The sequence below is a fragment of the Lolium perenne genome, chromosome 3, assembly GCF_019359855.2.
Source record: "Lolium perenne isolate Kyuss_39 chromosome 3, Kyuss_2.0, whole genome shotgun sequence".
Lineage (NCBI taxonomy): Eukaryota > Viridiplantae > Streptophyta > Magnoliopsida > Poales > Poaceae > Lolium > Lolium perenne.
In genome coordinates, this window is record NC_067246.2 from 119,491,614 (window position 1) to 119,498,760 (window position 7,147).

General features: G+C 42.6%; 1 long non-coding RNA gene across 6 annotated transcripts; it reads left to right on the forward strand.

The window, feature by feature from the left end:
- Window positions 1–754: 754 nt before the first annotated feature.
- On the forward strand, window positions 755–4,760 carry LOC127323492 (uncharacterized). 6 transcript variants are annotated; one of them, XR_007865745.2, is made up of 6 exons: window positions 755–1,172; window positions 2,109–2,389; window positions 2,701–2,849; window positions 2,935–3,143; window positions 3,550–3,844; window positions 4,160–4,760. It is a non-coding gene; the product is annotated as an uncharacterized lncRNA (long non-coding RNA). The 6 variants fall into 6 exon arrangements; XR_007865747.2 differs by having other exon boundaries at window positions 2,113–2,389; XR_007865748.2 differs by lacking the exon at window positions 755–1,172 and adding an exon at window positions 1,187–1,701.
- Window positions 4,761–7,147: the final 2,387 nt, after the last annotated feature.

A 7,147-nucleotide genomic window follows, 5' to 3' on the forward strand; every position in this document is an offset into this window, starting at 1 on the left:
GAGCAGGGTTTTTTCTCGGCCGAAATTTCCGAGATTTCTTGTTTCATGATTTTTGTAATGGCTATTTTTATATTTCTGCCGTGTTGAAGTGACATGCATCAAGTTTGTTTGTTTCCTGAAGGTTTGCTTGTTTTAGATACCTGAAATCACTGATTAATATATATGAACTTGGGGAGATGCCGCCCAAAATTTTCATCACTTGATATGCAGTACTATATCTGCACATCGATTTAACATTTCAAGTTCAACTTCACAGAGAATATTGCTCTGGTCACAGAGGACATGTGCCCTGAACATGTACGCATGTTTCCGAGAGATTTCCTCAAGCTGTACTTTATCTATTTTTTCAGTCTTCTTCTCAGGTGCTTCAAATTAAATATTAAACCAAACTTGTATATTAATGCATCCGACCCAGGCATAGCCCGGTAGCTCATATATCATGTTATTTTCAACCATGGTCGGGGCTCATCCAAAACGGAGCATACCAATTTTCCCACAATATTTTTTGAAATGAATTTTCCCACAATAAAGATGGGCAATATGCCAGAACTGTAACTTTGGTAGTGAAAACACGAATGGCTACGAGGGAGGTTATGGTGGCGGCCTGGCGGCCACTCCCTCCAATTTTTTCACCAAAAATATTTTTCCCTGCACCTAAGGACCTACTCCCTCCAATATTCCCACAGAAAATATTTTTCCCTCCACCCAGAATACTGTTTTCGCTCCATTCTATTTTTTTCGCGGACTATACCTATCACTTTAAAATTGCAAACCCCTAGTCTAATCCTGCGAGGAGCCAACGCCCCTACTCCCTATTTCTCCTGCACTTCTCCCCCCATTCTCTCCACGCACAAGATCGGAGGTGCCTTCTGATCCAACCGCCCCAGCCAGGTCGAACGGCGCTGCCCTCACAATCGGCGGGATCGGGACGCCGGCCTTACTCGCAGTCCTCCGCCCCACCCAGCTCGCTCGAGTGCTGCCACCCTCCTCCGCACCCAGCGCACTCGAACGTCGCTGCCCTCACGATCGGCGGGATCGCACCCGCCACCCTCACCCACGGTGTCCTGCTCCGCACACGCGTTAACGCCGCCGGCCGCACCCAGGAATGCCTCCTCCGCAACCGCGAGAATGCCGCCGCCCGCACCTGCGAGATTGCCGCCGCCCTCCTGAAGGTAACAACCACTTCTACAAACCTTTGTAGTAGTGGATCCTTCAGGTAATTCGTGTATTGGTCCGTTCAGCGTATCTGAACTACTTCTAGATCAAGATTGGTATTTCAAAGGCCTTATGGTTCCCTGAATTAAACAATATAAACTAGAGCTTGCATGGAGTAATTTTAAGTTGGCTATTGTACTGCCGCTACCTATATTTTGATGATAATCGGAAAGAGATGAATTGTTGATGTTTTGTTTCGCGTGCACGAGTTGGCTAACTAACTGAACTGTATCCATGTGAGATTTTTGAAACTCTCTGAATTTTGATGTGGTTGATTTCGGTGCAGGTGTGATTTATTTTTTTTCGGTTCCTTTTTGCTGAATTTCTGATGGTTAGTATTGAATTGATTGTATTGAATCCTTTAGCTGGTGATTTTAGATGCTGATGATTGTAAACTCAAAGATGAACCTGAACGGATGAACCTGGCCTGATGCAAAACTGAACCTGGGAAAACTGAACTTGACAAGATGCAAAACAAACCTAATGGTTAGTTAGTTCCTCATTGTAAAAGCAATTTATACCTGCACCACGGCCAGTTAAATCAGAACACATGCCTACACGTTTCCTGTTTCCCGAATGATATTAATTTTGTCTTGCAAACCTGTACCACAACGGGTTTTTTCTAGGGATGTACCATAGCAGGCTAGTCACCTGACAAGCGGGAATGAAATATACTGACAGATGGCAGATCATACATGACGTATACTTAGCAAATAAACCCCAGAAATCAGGCATAACTTCTTTAAACGTCGGAACCTGTCAAATAACTTTTTTTTGCGGGTTACCTGTCAAATAACTTACTGTATGCTTATCGTCCTTGCTTTTCCAAATCTTACCATTAATATGTTAACATATTTTTCTTCTAATGTTTCCTGATATCCTTCTTCGCCAAGGTAGTACAATCATGCCCGCAACTCCGGAGTATGAGAAAAAAAGGTTGGCAAGCATTTAGAAGCGCAAGGCTGAGGAGGCAGGGCCTCTTGCAAACATATGGAACATATCTAGTCAATTGCTATACGGTCTGAATGCAAAAGACAAAGAGAGGCGCAAAGGTGATGATGTTGGCATTGGCTCCGACTATTAGCCAAATGATGATGAGGAGGCTGATGATGCCGATGAGGCTTCTGGAGAAGAAGAGGAGCAGGAGCCAACTCTACATATGTCAAAGGAAAAGGTAATATATCTTAGTGTCATACATAGTAGATAATGTCTTTCTTTCTACCATGTTCATGAACTTGTGTATATCATTGTTGAGTCACCAGACCGTTGGTTTTTCAATTAATGCTTTCCTTTCTTTCTGGTACATGGGTGTTGGTGAGCTGATAAACATTTTAAAGGGGAAAAGAGAGAAGTAATAGTGGATTTTTAAGTTCATTAAAACGGAGTATCTACGGACAATCTGTAATCTCAGATATTATAATCATCTTTAGCTAATTAGAAGCAAGTGAATCATCTGCTCTTGTCAAGTGGGATTTTGTTTTGCAGAGTGAGGCCTCTTGACCCTGTCAGCCAAGATTTCTTCTCAATGTGGTGTACATGTCCGCAGCAACATCATGCATGTTGCTACACATTGGAATGATTATAGCAAAGAAGGCCTAGACCATCTTATTCCTAAAGCTATTGGTCATGTTGCGGTGAGACATTTTCCTTCGTTCTTTTCATTCCCAGTTTCACATGATTTGCTATTTGTTTAGTGATTTTATATTTCATTGCTTTTAGAAAAACTTTGAAATGGATCCAAAAGAGAAGGTGACCAGGGGCGTATGCACAAAGATACTCCAGAAGGGTGTTCGACAACAACGATATATATTGAAGAGGATTATTTTACAGGTCGTATCTGTGAAGAAGCATTATCTCGTAAGCCACCCAAAGTTGGTCAACAAAATTGGGAAGCGCTTGTTAACAAATGGTCAGATGAAAGAAACAAGGTTTGTAGCAACTGAAACCGTGTGGGCTCTCTAGTAATGCTTGATTAGTGAACGAATCTTAAGAATAGAAGTACAACTCTGGTCAATATGTTACTGATTTTTTTCAAGTCTGGGAATAGACTTCCACATGCTGTTGAAAATTCTGTGTCAAAGTGTAAACCTTGGAAAGCCTAGTTGCCTTATTAATCAACAGAGGCAGATGCGTTTTACATTCATAAAATTTTACCGCAGATTACTATTTTCAATCCTAGCAGCTGTTATGCATATCTGATAACATGTATCCCTCTACTGTACTCGCAGTACAACATGTATATCTACATTCTTTATCCTTGTAGTGATAACATATTTACTGTTTTAACATTTATTCATTGCTACTTATAGTACTAAAATTATTTGCTTCATATAGGAGATGTTTGCCAAGAACAAGAAGAACCGAGAAGCTGTGAAGCATCACCAAACTACATGTTCTAGGTCTTATCGTTCTCATTTCCACCAACTCATAAGTATACTACGCATTTTCTCCGTTGTTTTTCTACAGTTGGCTACTGCACATTTTGGCAACTTTCATATTTTGAATACTAATTATATGAATTCCTACATCTTGTAGAAAAAACACAAGTACAACAATGAGGAACCTAGTCCCATTGAGTTTTTCAGAGAAACCCATACCAATAGGAAGACGGGAAGCCCTTGAAGCTTATGTGAGATTTCTCTCTATTTTGTTACATGAATAACATTTGTTGCTGGCTGCTTGCTATTCGTTGGCTATTTATTGTGCCACTGATTGTTTATGTGTTGCTTGCTGTTTGCTATCTCGTTAGCTGCTTGTGCCACTGGTTGTTGTACTCTTGGCTGTTTATGTGCTACTGGTTACTTGATGACTTGTTGTTGTTGGCTGTTTGCTTCATGAAAGAAAATTATATTTTTTTACACGTGTTTATGGCTCTTACCATGCTTTTGCAAGTTTAATTCGAATGTATCACTTTTATCTAAGCAACTATGCTTTTCTTTTGTAGACTGATATGGAAACGAAAAGGAGTGAAGTAGAAAGAGAAGATGACCAACCAGTGTCTGGTAGACATATTGTGGCGGAAGTTCTCAAAGAGCACAGCTCCTCAAGCACCTTCCTTTCAACCATTGGGTACCAATCAAGATCTAGGAGGTCTAGGACATCAGCTTCTAAAGAACACGTCTGACAATTAGAAGAAAACATTGAACAACAGAAGAGAGGCAGTATATGCAACTACGATGTACCAACAACAGTTAATCGAGAGAGGTAAAACGCAAGAGGCTGCACTTGAACAGATGCAAATGAAGCAACAAGAAGAATTGACGGTCATGAAAAAGAGCCAAGAAGAAAAGAATAAAACATATGAAAAAAGCAAGAGGAACAAGCGGCCTTATTAGCTTCCTCTTACGGAAGCATGCTACCCAGAACTAGACAAATTACATGACACGGAAACCAAAATTAGATGGTGCTATTCTACCATCAATTTAGTTTCCTCTTTCTTAGTTATGTCAATTTTATAGTGCTTAACTTATTTAGTTATGTAAGACAATATTTGGCTGTGAGGTTATATTTACTTGAGCTAGATATATATTGTGATTTTAATGGCATTTGAGTATATGTTGTCATAGGCATTCAAAATTAATTTTGATTCACAATGTAATTTATATTAAATTTAGAAATTATTACAGGCAATAATTTAAAATTTTAATAAAAGTAAATTGATATTGCCATAAAAATGATTCTAGAAAATAATACCTACAAAAATTGGAAAAATAAATATTATTTCTCGAAATAAATATATTTTTAATGAAAATAAAAACCAAAAATAAAAAAATTCGGAAAAACCAATAATATTTCTAAATCAATGAAATGACATCACATATGACATCATTCACATTCGTGACGCTAATCCGTGACGTTTCCTAGCCATAGGATGGTCTCCTATGTGCTGACATCACACATGATGTCATCCATACTTAGTGACGTTTTCTGGTGTGCCGCGTCACGAGAGAGTAATCTGTGACGGGGATTCCGTGACGATACTTGTGACGCTCAAACTACGTCACAGAGGGGTCTTCCGTGACGTTTACTACTATTGCATGACGTTTTGAGCTCGACACGGTATATCAGATCTCTTGTAGCTGGAGAGAAGAAGAAGAAAAAGGAAACGACGCCGCTCATTGGTGTATGGAAAAGGAGGTCCGTGTTTTGGGACTTGCCGTACTGGAAAATTCTCGATACACCTCACTGCCTTGATGTCATGCATATTACAAAGAACGTGTGCGAGAGCTTGCTTGGCACTCTTCTCAACATGCCGGACCGGACCAAAGATGGGCCGAAAGCAAGACAGGACCTGAAAGTTTTGGGCATCAGGGAAGAGCTTCAGATCCCGCCGGCCCAAGAGGGACAGTCGGAGGAGGAGGCGGACGGCGGTCAGAAGCGCAAAAGGATTAAGCAGCCAGACTATTACTGTCCCCCCTCCTGCTTCACTTTTAGTCCGGCCGAGGTCGATCAATTTTTCAATTGTCTTGTAGGAGTCAGAGTGCCCTTCGGTTAGTGCTAGGTAATGCTATGGTACTGCTATATTGGCAGAGACTAAAGTGGTCAAGTTCTATTGTCTCTGGTTATATTTGTGCTGTTTTAGTTGATAAAGTGGTTCTTCATTTAAATGCCTACTGCCAAGAATTGGTTGATATATAAAATTCACTATGTTCATTCTCTGGTTTTAAATGGATGCTGTCAAGTGTTATTTTTATGCTGATGTAAAATGCCACTGTAATGTATATGCTGAAATGCTACTGTAATTTATATGGTGATGGTTATGGTGATGGCATGGTTATGGAGATGGTTATGGTTATGGTTGAGCTCCGGTGAAAATGTATATGTTTGCATTTCTGTTACAGGGATTGAGTTGCTATTGAGTGCCGGAATGTCGATTCATTTCCGTTCCGGCAATTCTAGCACTCGGCATGACCAATTTTTAGCAAAGGTCATGCCGAATTTTTCCGTGAATTCTAACTCTTTTTCATCTTCTATTAGTGCAAGCCACCATGTCGTCTCAAGAAGAGTTAGAGGAGCACTACAATAGGCACTTCTTTAGGACGGAGGAGGATGCCGAGGCCGCTGGTGTTGGCGGCGACGAGGACCATGAGATGGAGGATGCCGCTGGGGGTAGTGCCGACGAGCCGAGCGGCAACGAGGCAAGCGCCGCCGCCGGGGGTAGTACCTACGAGCCTAGCGGCGATGAGGCAACCGGCGACGATCCTAGCGGCGCCGCTGGGAGTAGTGGCACCGGGACAAGTGGAGCCAGGAGGCCGCGGAAGGCAAGGCGCCAAAACACGGTCGGCACCGGCAGAGACACAGTCACAGAGGTGGACCCCGCCAGTGGTTTGCCGGTGGAGCCTAAGGATGTTGCCAAGGGGTACGGCAACCAACTGGTATGTATCCTCCGAGAGGTCGTCAATCTCAACGAGACAGACCTCCGAGCTGAGAGCAAAGCGCCTTTGCGAGCCCAGCTCATTGCGAGGTTGCACGCACGATACAAGTTCCTAGGCGACTACGCCTCCAGTCATCAAACCAACAACATTGTGAACTCACAAGCCCTCCTGAAGTTCACCAAACACCTCAGCAGCTATAAGTACATGGTGCGGAAGCTGATTGCTGAGGGCAAAGGTTTCGAAGAGGTCCACTCCGCCTTTCCGCATGTCACCCAGGCGGACTTTGATGCTTTTGTGGCCAATGAAGAGCTACAAGCAACCAAGAATCGCAAGTTGTGGGGGAAGGAAATGCGGGAGCTTAACATCGGCAACCACAACCTTGGGAGCCGTGGGTACGAGGGAAAGGAGCCCTATTGGGCGAAGGAGGATGAGGCGTATGTAAATGCCGGCATTGAGAACCCCTGGCTCAAGTACAAGGACCCGCTTGAAAGAAGATTCATCAGGTCCCGGTACCATAAGAAGAAACTAACCGGGGAACTTGTCACGGACCCGAAGGT